At 38.5% G+C, this 14,544-nt stretch overlaps 1 pseudogene; it reads left to right on the top strand.

The window, feature by feature from the left end:
* The first annotated feature begins 1,744 nt into the window (after nucleotides 1–1,744).
* Nucleotides 1,745–4,020, top strand: LOC138149876 (sialic acid-binding Ig-like lectin 13; annotated as a pseudogene).
* Nucleotides 4,021–14,544: the final 10,524 nt, after the last annotated feature.

Genomic DNA, 14,544 nt, shown 5'->3' with positions numbered 1-14,544 from the left:
ATGTATAAGAATACAAGTCATTCCCCAATTGATAAATGGTCAAAGGATATTAACAGGCAGTTTTCAGAGAAGGAAATCAAAGATATCTAAAAGCATACGAAAAAATGTCCTAAATCAATGATGATTAGATAAATGCACGTCAAAACATCTCTGAGGTACATCTCACAAGTCAGATTGGCTAAGATGACAAAACAGAAAAATGACAACTACTAGAGAGGATGTGGAAAAATTGGAACATGAATGCATTGCTGGTGGAATTGTGAACTGTTTTGCCCATTCTGGAGAGCAATATGGAGCTATTCCCAAAGGTCTATAAGTAAATTCATACCCTTTGACCCAGCAATACAACTTCTAGGATTGTATCCCTAAGAAAATATCAAAGTGGGAGGAAGATCCATGTGTAGAAAAATATTTATAGCAGCTCTTTTTGTGGTGGCAAAGAATGGAAATTAAGGAGATGACCATCAATTTGGGGAATGGCTAAACAAGTCATGGTATATGAATGTAATGGAATACTATTGTGTTATAAAATTGAGGAGCAGATGGACTTCATATTTACCTAGAGAGGCTTATATGAACTGATGCTGAGTGAGAAGAGCAGAACCAGGAGAAATATGTACACAATGTACAGACAAAATGTATGTGTGACGACCAACTTTGATAGACTAGACTCTTCTCAGCAATGCAAGGTTATAACACAACTCCAAAATAAACATGATGGACAGAGATGTCTACATTCAGAGAAAGAACTAGAAAGAACATAGTTTGAATGCATATTGATGTAAACTACCTGCTCTCTTTCTTTTTCTTGTTTGGTTTTGTTTCCTCTTTCCCATTTTTCATTCCATCTGTTACAATTCTTCTTTATATTCTGACTACTGTCTAATGTGGAAGTATTTGCAGATCCTATACTTGATTACATGTTGCCATGGTGTGGGGAGGGGTGGAGAGAAGAGAAGAAGGGGTAGAAAATTCGAAACTCAGGGGATTGTGGAACTAAAACTTGTAAACTAACAAATTAATAAAGTCAAAAAATTAAAAAAAAAAGAAATTCCCAAGGAAAACTGCCCTGATATTCTAGAATCAGATGGCAAAATAGAAATTGAAAGTATTCACCGATTACCTCTTGAAAAAGATCCCTAAAAAGAAAACTCCTAAGGAATATTATAGCCAAATTCCAATGTTCCCAAGTCAAGGAGAAAATACTACAACCTGCCAGGAAGAAACAATTTGAGTATTGTGGAAAGACAATCAAGATAACAAAAGATCTAGCACCTTTTACATTAAGGGATCTAAGGGCTTGAAATATGATATTCTGGAGGTCAGATTAAAACCAAAAATCAAGGGGGCAGAGCCAAGATGGTTGAGTAGAAGCAGGAAATCCCATGAGCTCCCCCCACAACCACCTCAATTACCTGCAAAATATAACTCTAAACAAATTTTACAGTTACATAGCCTATTAAGTGACAGGGAGAAAAAAAAATCTCCTACTAAAGGCAGCTTGGCAGGCCAACAGGAGGGGTCTATCACACCAAACTGGGAGCTGAGTACAGTCCTGTTTCAGCCACCAGGTTCCATCTCCAGGGCATCACCAGCCAGCAGGCCAGCCAGAGCAGACTTCAAGAGAGTGAATCAGCAGCAGCAGTGGTGGTTTCCAGATTTTGCAACCCATAAATGGCAAAGAGATATTAGAAGGTCAGTGGGGAACTCTGTTGCAACTGGGGTGTAGGAACAGTGCAGTCTTATGGCTGTCCCAGGGGTGAGAGGTAGCAGAGGTAAGGCAGCAGCAGCTACTGCCACATGGATCCCTCCAGAGCTCCTGGCCTGCAGATCAAAGGGGGAAAAAGTGACTATTCAGAGGGTAATCACTTTTGCTTTAACCTTCTTGCATCTGGGTCCCTCTCTTGGGAAGTGGTCCTGTGGTGAGAATTGCCAGAGTACCAGTGTGGTGTCTATAGGCAGTGCAGCCTCCTTATATCTCTGACAACATTTGCCAATACCCAGGGATTTTTGACAAAGCTCTCCACTCTGGAAGGAGAGTTCTACCATGGCAAAGAGCTCAAAAGTCAAGTAATTAGCTGGTAATATAAGGAAGCAGAGGAAGCACAAAGAGACCATACAATCCCTTTTGGGAGACAACAAGGATCAAAGCATGGAAGGTAGGAGGACAATGAAGTCAGAACTCCAGCATCAAAAGCTTCTAAGAAAAATATTAGTTGGGTACAGGACATGGAGTAGCTTGAGAAGGATTTTGAAAATCAAGTGAGAGAAGTTGAGGAAAAATTGGGAAGAGAACTGAGAATGATGCAAGAAAAATATGTAAAGCAAGTCAACAACCTGCTAAAGGAGAGCCAGAAAATACTGAAGAAAATAAGACCTTAAAAATAGACTAACTCAAATGTGAAAGAGGCCCAAAAAGCCAGTTAGGAGAAGAATTCCTTAAAAAGTAGATTGTGCCAGATGGAAAAGGAATTTCAAAAACTCACTGAAGAGAATAATTCCTTCAAAATTAGATTGGAGGAAATGGAAGTTAATGATTTTATGACATTTCAAGATACTATAAAACAGATCCAGACAAATTAAAAAATAGAAGTCAATGTTAAACATCTCATTGAAAAAATACTGACCTGGAAAACAGGTCCAGGAGAGATAATTTTAAATTTATTAAGCTTCCTGAAAACCACGATAAAAAAAAATAAACAACATAGAAATCATCCTTCAAGAAATTCTCAATCCCCAACCCTCTTTTCTCTTCTCCTCTGCTCTCCTCTGCTCTGCTCTGCTCTCCTCTCCTCTCCTCTCCTTTCCTCTCCTTTCCTCAGTCTGGACCTCTTCACAACATTAGACACTATAGATCAGACTTTCCTCCAAATTCTCCCTTCTCTCTGAGTTTTCACATCACAGCTCTCTCAGTTCTCTTTCTACCAGTATAACTGATCTTTCTCAGTGTGCTTTACTGGATATTCTTCTATTTCTAACCATTAATCATGAGCATGCCCACTCTTGTACCCTCCTCTCATCACTCTCCATTCTGTATCACTTGATTGTCTCATCAGCTCTCAGGGGTTCAATTATCATCACCATATATGTCCAACCAGACATTTCAGCTCTGACATTCCAAGTTCTGAGGTCCCTCCTTACTCTAAAAATTTTTAAAGTTCTCTCCTAGCATTCACCATCTAAAGTCTGGGTCCTTGTGAGGTCCCTGTTGGGCAGCACAGACAGAGAGTGTCTCAAGCCTCAACTTGGTCCCACGGTCCCTGTCCAAGGTGCCAGGGCTTAAATCAGAGGCCCTGGCAGCAGTGACAGTAGAAGAGGGAAAGTGCATCCAGGTCCCCTGTTCTTTCTCCTACCCTTCATATTTCCAACTCAGTAGCTCCCAAGCTTTTGGATACTGGCTCAAGTATTGACCCAACATTACCAGAGACAAACCAGTGTTGACAAATGACCCACAGCAGGAGGTGCAGGAAAAGACCAAGGGGTGATTCCATCTTATTGGGGACCCTATGAAGAACAACTTCTCCCTGAGCATCATGGGTGTACAAGAAAGAGACAGTGAACAGTACTTCTTCTGGAGAGACAGAGGATGGCAACTGAAATTGAATTACCTAAGGTATATGGTTAAGCTCTGAAGGAGGAGTGAGACATCTACATTCCAGAGACCCTGGAGCCTGGACACCCAGTGAAAGTGATTTGTGTTGCTCCCTCAGTCTCTGAGTGTGGGGAAACCCCTGTTTTCTCTTGGACAGGGCCTATTCTCTCTTCCCTGGAGTTCAGCAGAGAAACCCTCCATTCCTCTGAGCTAACCCTCACCCCAAGGCCTCAGGACCATATCTCAAATTTACCTGTCAAGTGACTGTCCCTGGGACCAGAGTAAGCCTGGAGAGAACCGTCCAGGTCATGATGATTGGGGAACAGAAAAGCCCCTGGCCTCTGCTACTGACCCTGCTCCAAGGGGTCCTCATGGAAATTGGTTTCCTCCTCACCTACCTCTATTATAGCAGGGGGAGAAATCATTAAGGACAAAATGAGAACAACCAAGGCATCTGAAAGTACCCCTTCCACTCAACTTGTCTTGAGACCTGAACCAAGGATGGAACCAGGACAGAAAATGGAAGAATGCCAGACATGGGGGGCCCAGGTGTCTTAAGACCTGAGTTCTAGCCCATGCCCTGACATCCTACCTTGGCTGACTGGATCACTTCCCTTCTCTGGCCCACAGATACCTCATCAGAAAATGCAATGAATGTTGGGAGGGGAAAGAAGAGCAGGGCAGGCAGCAGCTACAGAGGCAATGGGGAGAAGTACCTGGAGAAAGGGGAGCAGGGGCAGCAACCCCAGCAGCCACCAGTGCTCCTGGGCTGCCTCAGCCATGTCCTGTCCCCAGCTTAGCAGCCGATCACAGAGAGAAGCTCCTCTTCCATTGGTGGGTTCATAGATTTAGACCTAGATGAGACTTTGCAAGCCATGTACTTCACCTCCTCACGTTACAGTTGGAGGAACTGAGGGCTAGAGGGACAGTGATTTGCCAGTGGTCACTTTGCCTATATGGGCCAAGTTGAGCATGGAGAAGGCTTCAGCAAGAAGGGAGAACAGCCTTGGGCTTCACTCAGCCCTTAGTGGACAGCCATGACTGAGAGCAGTTGGCCACTCATGGATCAAAGATACGGTTCTGTCATTTCCATGGCCAGAAACTTGTCTGGACCTCCCAAAGCCATCTATTGGTGGCTTTGTTCCTCATTCCCCCCTCAGCTTTGTCCATCGGAAAACCTTTGCCTTCAAGGCTCCAACCAGGTCCCTGCCCCCTGCCACAAGCAAGACACTCCTGAAACCAGATCCCAAATGATCTCTCCTCCTGCCAACCATTCCTAGGGCACTTTGCTGGATGATTCCTTTGCTCCATCCTGCCACCATATGCTGCCTTTATTTGCAAAGGTTCTGTAGCCCCCACCTCTCCCACCACCATGAGGATGTCTGCTCCTAGACTACTAGGACTGGATAATTTGTTATCTCTTCACATTCTGTGAGAGGATATGGTCTCATAGATCATAAACCAACATTTATTTGAATTTCATTAAATTGAAATATTCAAGAATCTTTTAAAAATTTTAATTTTATTGGGATTTTGTTATTTATAAATACGAGCATTCACATTGTCATTTTGACATTTATAAAGATGAGCATTTGCATATTTACAGAACAGAACAAGACTATATAGGAAACAGCTTGCATTAAAAATAAAAAACACATATTTCAAAGCTGCCCTGCTTTATGTAATTCCATGTTAACTTCTGTTCTTTCCAATTTCTTCATTTCAGCATTAAGAAAATAAATGTTATGTTGATAACTTAAAAAAATAATAAATTCTCAAGGAAAATTGTCTTGATATTCTAGAACCAAAAAGGAAAAGATAAATTGAAAGAATCCACCAATCACTTTTTTTTTTGGAGGGCAATTGGGGTTAAGTGACTTGCCCAAAGTCACCCGGCTAGTAAATGTGTCAAGTGTACTACAATTGCCTCTTGAAAGAGATCACAAAAAGAAAAGTCCTAGGAATATTATAGGGGGATAAGAAAGGTGATGATAGAAGGGGGAAGGGTAGTTAGAAGCACACACTTTTCAAAAGGGACAGGGTCAAAGTAGAAAATAGAATAGGTGTAGAAAACATTTGGGGGTCGCCCTCCCCACTAACAGAATGTTCCCCTCCCCTATACAATTATCTGCAAGGTTACATGGCAGATAAGCAGGAGGGCATGTAATCTTGTTTATTTATTCCTCCATACATGGTCCTAGGATATTGTTCTAATAAATAACTTTAAGCAAGGGTAAATATTAAACAATATCAAGGGAGGGTCCTCGTACATTTTCTACATCCTTTTGGGTCATGCGGACCTTCTGCTGGGGGCATATAAACTCTGTGACCACGTTGTATCTTTGGCTCTGTATGAAATTGCCCTGTAATAAGTAGACTATTGATTACACCCCTGTCTCATTATTCTCACCTCTTGCTAGCCCACTAACTGCGCTGGCTGCAGTGAATAAGTGGGGGTCTTGATAGGATAGAGGGAAATATGGTTAGTCTTTCACAATATATCTACTATGGAAACATTTTGTGTAACTACAAATGTACAACGTATATTGAATTGCTGATCTTCCCAGTAGGTGTGGGTGAGAAAGGAAAGGGGAAAGAATCTGGATATCAAAGTTTTAAAAACAAATGTTTAAAAAACATTCTTTTTTTTTACATGCAACCAGGAAATAAGATATATAGGCAATGCAGTATAGAAATCCATCTTACCATACTAGAACAACTGAGGGAGGGTAATTGGAGAGGATATAAGAGAGAGCAGATTGGGAGAAGGGGTATTCAGTAGGATCACTATTTGGGGGTGGGGTAGGGGAAAGATGGGCAGAAAATTTGTAACTCAAAATCTTGTGGAAAGAAATGTTGAAAACTAAAAATAAACAAAATAAAATTTAAAAAAGATTAGATTAAAAAAAAAAAACAAGAATCACCCACCCAGCAAAACTAAGTATAATACTTCAGGGGAAATATGGTCATTCAATTAACTAGAGGACTATCAAGGATTCTTGGTGATAAAAACAGCTGAACAGAAAATTTGTCTTTCAAATACAAGAAGCATGAGAAGATAAACAGGAAAAAGAAATCATAAGGAACTTATTGAAGTTGAAGCATTTACATTCCTGCAAGGAAAAATGATCATTATAACTCATGAGACTTTTTCTCAATATGAGGATAGTTGTAGGGAATACACACACACATATATACATGTGTGTATATGTATGCATGTATATATACATATATGAATATATGTTAGTGTGTATGTGTGTACATATATACATAGAGGGGACAGGGTGAGTTGAATATGAAAGGATGATATTTTAAAAAATAAAATTAAGAGGCAAGAGAGTAATATACTGGGAGAAGAAGAAAGGGAGAGATACAATAGGGTAAATTATCTTATATCAAAGAGGCAACAGAAAATTGTTACGGAGGATAAGAGCAGGGAGGTGATAGGGAATGCATCAAAGCTTTATCACATTGAATTTGGCTTAAGGAAGGAATAACATAATGCTCAATTACTTATATTACCTTACAGGAAATTGGGGGGGGAGGGTATAAGAGGGTAGTTAGAAGCAAAAACGTTTGAAAAGGAACAGGGTGAAAGCAGAAAATAGAATAAGTGGAGGGTGGGATAGGATAGAGGGAAATATAGTTAGTCTTTCACAATATAGCTACTATAGAAACATTTTGTGTAACTGTACATTTACAACCTATATTGAAATTCTTCTCTTCCTAGTGGGGGTGGGTGAGGAGGGAATAAGAGAAAGAATCTGGAAATCAGAGTTTAAAAATATTTTTTTAAAATATTGTTGTTGTTGCCTTATTTTTTTTTTACATGCAACTGGGAAATAAGATATACAGGCACTGGGGTATAGAAATCCCTCTTGCCCTACTAGAAAGTTTGGGGGGGGGGGGTTGGGGGGAGAGAACATATTGGAGGAAGGTGTGCTGAGTAGGTTTGCTATATTGGGGTGGGGATTGGGGAAAGATGGGGAGAAAATTTGTAACTTAAAATCTTGTGGAAATGAATGTTGAAAATTATATATAAAAATGATATTAAAAATTTTTAAAAAGAATACAATAAGAGTAAAAAAGGTTTCAGTGTGAACTCAGACTTTATTGAAGAAAAAAAGAAAATTTGGGGAACACTCATAGTACTTGATAGGTACAGAGATAACCTTCTATTAAACAGATTTTTATTAATTCTGATCCACTTTATAGTACCTGACTTTGTTAACTACTGAAGCATAGCTCGAAAAGCCTTGAGTTAGTAATCAGAAAGCCTGATTTGAAACCCTAAAGTTATCATTTTCTCCTTCATTTAACCATTCTTAACCTCAAATTTTCCTTTGTAAACTACAGATAATTGTATGTATCTTATGTATTTTTCAGTGTTGTTGAGGGGAAAACCCTCAGTAAACCTTTAAGTTCTATAGAAATGTTACCTATAAAATATATTTTATGATCATAGAGATAGTTTTTATCCACTTGAATGGAAATATAATTTTATCTATTAATTCAAGATGCCAGTCTGTGGAACATCACACCTGCTTTCATCATTCACATCAAGGGGTGTAGATGTCATATAACTGAATAAAACAAGGAGCCAGAACAAATTATTGAAAAGAAAATGATGAAAAATTCTCTGCTGTCCTAGATAGGAACCACAGGCAGGAACAGAAATAGGTTTTTAAACCTGCCAAGGGACATAAATGATACTGAAGATATTGTTTGGGGAGCAGGTTCTACTGATAATAGAAGCAAATTGGACACTGAAATGTATCAGTCCCACCCTATAATTTGTATGATCTTTTCTTACTGAAGCAAAAATAGAAGCTTACAAAAAGGGAAAGCCAATAAGATTAGGACTGAAGTAAGAAAATAAGCTAAGCATTTATTTGGAACCTGGTTTTGACATGATGAGTATCTCTAAATATGATACCAATAGAAGTTAAATGATCTATATAGGACATGACTTTCAAAGATATCCAGTATATTTTTTCACAAAATATTCACTATAAAGTGAATGACCAAACAAAGTCTGTCTTAAACCCTCTCTAATAGAGATTCCTTTGTCCTTTTTGTCAATGTTAACATGATACAACAGATATATCAGACTTTGTATCAGAATTATTTAAGTTAAAATCCCACGTCTCACATTTATAAGGTGTGGAATCATGAGTCAGTTTCTTAACCTTTATAAATCTAGTTTCTTTATTCATAAAATGAAGTTAATGACACTAGTACTAATCTCAAAGGTTGATGTGAATATTGAGTGAGATAATATAGGTGAAAATTTTAAAAATTTGGAAGTTATACATAAATATGAATATGTTTTTCTCCCAGAGGACACAGTACAAAGATATAAATATGGATTTAAAGTGCCTTGTTTTGTATCCTATATAAGTCACTGTTAGCTCTATGACTTTAGATTAGTAATTTCCACCATTTCATTTTCTTTATCTGTAAAATGAAATTGAACCAAATGCCTTTCTAGTGTCTCTGATCTTTTGTTCATTTTCTATTTACCTATATTTTGAATGCTATCCTAAACTCTAGTTATTTTTTTGTAAAGAAATCTATTAGTGGGGTGGGTAGGTAGCAAAGTGAATAGAGCATCAGCCCTGGAGTCAGGAGGACCTGAGTTCAAATCTGACCTCAGACACTTAACACACACACACACACACACACACACACACACACACACAAAACTAGCTGTGTGACCTTGAACAAGTCACTTAACCCCAACTGCCTTCCAGAAAGAAAAAAAAATTTAAAAATAAATCTATCACTAATAGAAACAGGACTTCTGCACAGCTCCGGCTAACACCTCCTGCAAACCATGTAAAAGGGGACTTGGAAAAAACTTTGGAGCTACAGAAGGCACTAAACAACAGAGAAAAGCTAACCTCCTGCTGACAACAGTCTGACAGGCTGGCACGAAGTGGCCGTAGATGCTAAGGACAAAGTGAGAGGTCAGTGTAGTGTGGACTTTGGGACTGGGAATTCAGTAGTAAGATCTGGCCTTTGCCCCCAAGGCAAGAAGTGACTGAGGGGCCCTGGCAATGCAGTAGCCCCTCTTATGGTGGCTTCAGCTCTCCTGTCTGACAGATTGTAGGCAGACCAAGGGACAAGTCTGAGGGGTGATCAATCTTGCTTTAACCAGCTTGGATCTGGATCACTGTCTAGGGTGGAGGTTCTGAGGTGTGGGACCCATTTGCCAGAGTATGTGGAGGCTTCAGAGAGGTAACCCAACTAATAGCTCCAGCAGCAGCGAAAACCACAGCATTTGGGATAAATCTTCCAATTCTGGTAGCAGAGTTCTACTGTGGTAAAAGGCTCAAAAGTCAAGTAATTGAGTGGCAACATAAGCAAGCAAAGAAAGCAAAGACAACAGAGCAATCCAACTTTACACTCCTATTTTGGGGACAAAAACGATGAAAGCATGGAATAGGAAGAAGACAGTGAAGTCAGAACTCCTGCATCAAATGCTTCCAAGAAAAATATGAGCTAGTTATAGGCCATTGTGATAGTAATGGCAATGAAAGATTCCCCTGTATTGGCTTGGTTTTCAAATTGATTGTGTTAAAACCCAGAGCTTGTTAATCCCACCTGTGGGATGGACTTGTTGATGTGAAAAGAAAGTCCTGAACTGGGAGGAGCTGGTGACATAGATTTGGAGAGACAAGAGAGAGGCAGAAGGACTTTTTGGAAGCAGCACTTCATGGAGGCAGAGAGAGAGACTGAGAAGGATTGCTGAGGGCCACTTTGAATTGCCCTGGACTTTTGAGACCTGCCCCCTGAGCTGCCAAGGACTGAGGAGACATGGCTGTTTTGCTGGTACTTTGTCTGTCTGTTTTGATGTTGTTTTGCCAGATTTGTCCACTGGTGAAAGACAGTCCTGTTGTTGAAGAAGTCCTGGAACCTGGCTTTTGGTTAAGAAGCCCTGAGCCTGTCCTGCAGACAGAGAGTGAATACTGTCCGCTGGTGAAGGACAGTGCTGTTGTTGCAGGGGTCTGGGAACCTTTCTGTTGGTTCAGAAGCCCTGAAGAAGGATTTTCTTGTTGTATGTTTACAGAAATCCTGGGAGAGGGTTTTGCTAACCTTTTCAGGGGTTCTAGGACTGTTCTACAGACAGAGGATGAATTCATGAAGGGACTGGCAATTTATCTTGTGGCCTTGCTAAGCCTTGTCTCCCCAAGAACTAAGATTGCTGAGAACTTGCCTCGTGTCAAGATGAAGAAAAGACCTCCATTTGGGTATTAAGTGCTGTGCTTGGACTTGATGTAACTCTGGGGTAGATTCAATTGTGATCCAGGGGTGGGGAACTTTTGACCTTTTTGTGCTCTGTGATTGACAAATGAAGGTACTTTACTTATAGCACCCCAAGCGCGTCCTCAGGGTTTGCTGCCCATATAGGTTCTTGGATCTGCTTTGTTAAAGGAAAGCAACTCAAAATGGGATAACAAGTTTACTTTAATCAGTCAGACATATATTGTTTACCTTGTTCAGGGGAAAAAGGTCAGCACCCCAAACTTCAAAATATACAGACAGAATTATCAAGACATTAACAGATCAAGTAGATAGCTTTCCAAACTGTCCAACCATTACATCCATACCCAGTCAACATCTGGGTTTCCACATCTGGGTTTTTCAAAGCCAGGGGACTCTCAACAACGGCTTCCCAGAATTCAGATCAAATCACAGAACATTTCTCAAAGTGAGTCCCAAAACAAAGCTACACATCAGGGCTTATATTGCCTTCTCCTGGCTCAGAGAATGTAACAACCTTATTGACTCATTGGCCAATCAAGAAGTATCTACTGAAAAACAAGCCTCCCACTCCCACCTCAGGTGCACTTTAGCCTAGGGGCAGGGAAGATCTTTAAATTTGCATTTCCATTACAGCCATAGAAGAGCTTAGAAGGGATTTCAAATATCAAATAAGAGAAGTGGAGGGAAAATTGGGAAGAGAAATGAGCATGATGAAAGAAAATTATGAAATGAGAATCAACAACCTGACTGAAGAAAATAACGCTTAAAAAAATAGACTAACTCTGATGGCAAAAGAAGTTCAAAAAGGCAATGAGGAGAAGAATGCCTTAAAAAGTTGAATTTGCAAGGTGGGAAAAGAATGTCAAAAGCTCACTAAAGATAATCATTCCTTCAGAATTAGATTGGAGTAAATGCAAGGTATTGACTTTGTGAGAAAACAAGATACTATTAAACAGATCCAAACAAATGAAAAAATAGAAGGCAATGTAAAATATCTCATTGGAAAAAAAAAGCATTGACCTGGAAAATAGGTCCAGGAGAGATAATTTAAAAATTATTGGACTACCTGAAAGCTATGATAAAAAAAAAAAAAAAGATCCTGGAATATATCCTTCAGGAAATTCTCAAGGAAAAATTGACCTGACATTTTCTAACCAGAGGGCAAAACAGAGGATGAAAGAATCCACTCACCACCCCCTGAAAAACGTCCCAAAAAGTAAACTCCTAGGAATATTATAGCCAGGTTTCAGAGTTCCCAGAACAAGGAGAAAATATTACAAGCAGCCAGGAAGAAACAATTTCAATATTGTGGAAACACAATCAGGATAACTCAGGACCTGGCAGCTTCTACAGTGAGGGATTGAAGGCCTTAGAATATGATGCTCTAGAAGTCAAAGGAGCTGGGATTAAAACCAAAAATCACCTACCCAGCAAAACTGAGTATCATGTTTCAGGGGAAAATATTCAGGGAAAAAGAGGACTTTCAAGCATTCTTGATGAAAAAACCTGAGCTGAGTAGAAAATTTGACATTCAGATACAAGAAGCAAGAGAAGCATAAGAAGGTGAACAGGGAAAAGGAATCATAAGGGACTTATCAAAGTTGAACTATTTACATCCCTACATGGAAAAACAATAATTGTAACTTATGAAAATTTTCTCAGTATGAGAATAGTTGAAGGGAATAGAAATATGTGTGTATAGATATAGATATATGTATGTTTTTATACATACATATATATGTCTATATAGGAGGGTACATGCATGTATGAATACACATGTGAGTGTGTGTATATATGTATTTAGGTATACATAGACAGAGGGCACAGGACTATTTGAATAGGAAAGGATGATACTAAAAAGGTAAAATTAAGAGTTGAGAGAGGAATGAGAGGAGATGGAGAGACAGAATTGGGTAAACTATCTCACATGTAAGAGGCAAGGGGAAATTGTTATAATGGAGGGGAAGAACAGGAAGGCAAAAGGGAATGAGTTAACCTTATTCTCATTGAATTTGACTTAGGGAGTGAATGACATACACAGTAAATAGGGTATCTCACCCTACAGTAGAGTACAGGGGAAGAGGATGAGAGGGGGGATAATGGAAGGGAGGGCAGGATGGGGGTGAAGGAAGTTGGAAGCACACACTTTTAAAAAGGGACAGGATAAAAGTATAGAATAGAAAAAGTCGGAGGTGGGATAGGATGGCAGGAAATATAGTCAATCTTTCACAATATATCCACTATGGAAATGTTTTGCGTAACTACAGATGTACAACCTATGTTGAATTGCTTATCTTTCCAGTGAGTGTGCATGATGAGGGAGGAAGGGAAAGAGTCTGGAATCCAAAGTTTTAAAATCAAATGTGTAATATATATATATATATATATATATATATATATATATATATATATATATATATATATATATATATATATATATATAATTAGTATGATTATTTTACATGTAACTGGGAAATTATATATACAGGCACTGTCAAATTGAGATCCATCATGCCCTACTGGAAAGTTGAAGGGGGAATGGGGGAAGATATGGAAGAAAGGGATATTCAGTGGGATCATTGTTTTGGGGTCGTGGTTAGGGAAAATTGGGGTGAAAATTTATAACTCAAAATCTTGTTTAAATGAATGATGTAAACTAAAAAATAACAAAAAGAGGAAAAGAAATATTTTTTATAAAGAATTCTATCACTGAAGCTTGAAATAATATAGAATATAAATATCGGATTTTTCAAAATTTTTATTTGAAGTATTTTAAAGACTATACACACACATGTATATAATATCAAAAGACACAAGTAACCTTCAAGAATAAGAAATCTCAGCTAGTTAAGAGACTGAAAACATAACCAGTCTTACTAAGACAATTCCAGTGCACAATGATCAATCAGGTAAAATTTAAAATTATGTTCCCAACTTGCTAAAGAGAAATTCCCACAGCTTTAATGAAATAAATTGCATTTTCTTATATTTTTTGCCCTTTTACTTATGCTTTAGGTAACTGATGATGATGGGTCCTCATCACCAAAACAATAAAAAAGGACATATTTATCTCTGTTCATCTTTACTCATGACATGTTCCCTTTTATAGAGAGTGTGGGGATAAATCATGCATAACCTGTTCATTTCAAGTTTTGCTTATAAATGAACATATGTAGAAGTAGTAAAATAGTATAGTGGAAAGTACATTTTGCCATACTTAGAAAAACTGAATTTTAGTTCTGACTTTGGACGCAAAAATAATTTCCTCAATCTGTATTTTATTTTCTGCCTTTTATATGGTGAGGGTGTTAGATTAGATGATCCATAAACCCTCTTCTATTTTCAAGATTCTCAAGGCATAACATTTCTAATTGGACTTGATAAAGCACTAGACACTTAGTAAGGAAGATAATATCATCCATTTTTTTTTATCAAACTATTCCTGCAATAATTTAGTCCAACACTTACTTTTACTAGTTTTGTGATGATGGGTGACTTCCCCAATGTTCAGTTTCCTAAAATATGATAATGGTGATCATAATAATTGTAGTATTTGCAAACATTTGTTCTAATATTAAAATAGAATAATATACTCAATGATTATAAGAAACTGTAAAACACAATTTAAATGACAGGGATGATGATGATGATGATGATGATGATGATGATGATGATGATGATGA

Source organism: Petaurus breviceps, unplaced genomic scaffold (genome assembly GCF_028583685.1).
Source record: "Petaurus breviceps papuanus isolate PSGF00001 unplaced genomic scaffold, PetGlider_PUasm1.0 90849, whole genome shotgun sequence".
Classification (NCBI taxonomy): Eukaryota; Metazoa; Chordata; class Mammalia; order Diprotodontia; family Petauridae; genus Petaurus; species Petaurus breviceps.
Note: the sequence above shows the minus strand (reverse complement) of the source record. Positions and strands in the feature narration are given on the sequence as shown.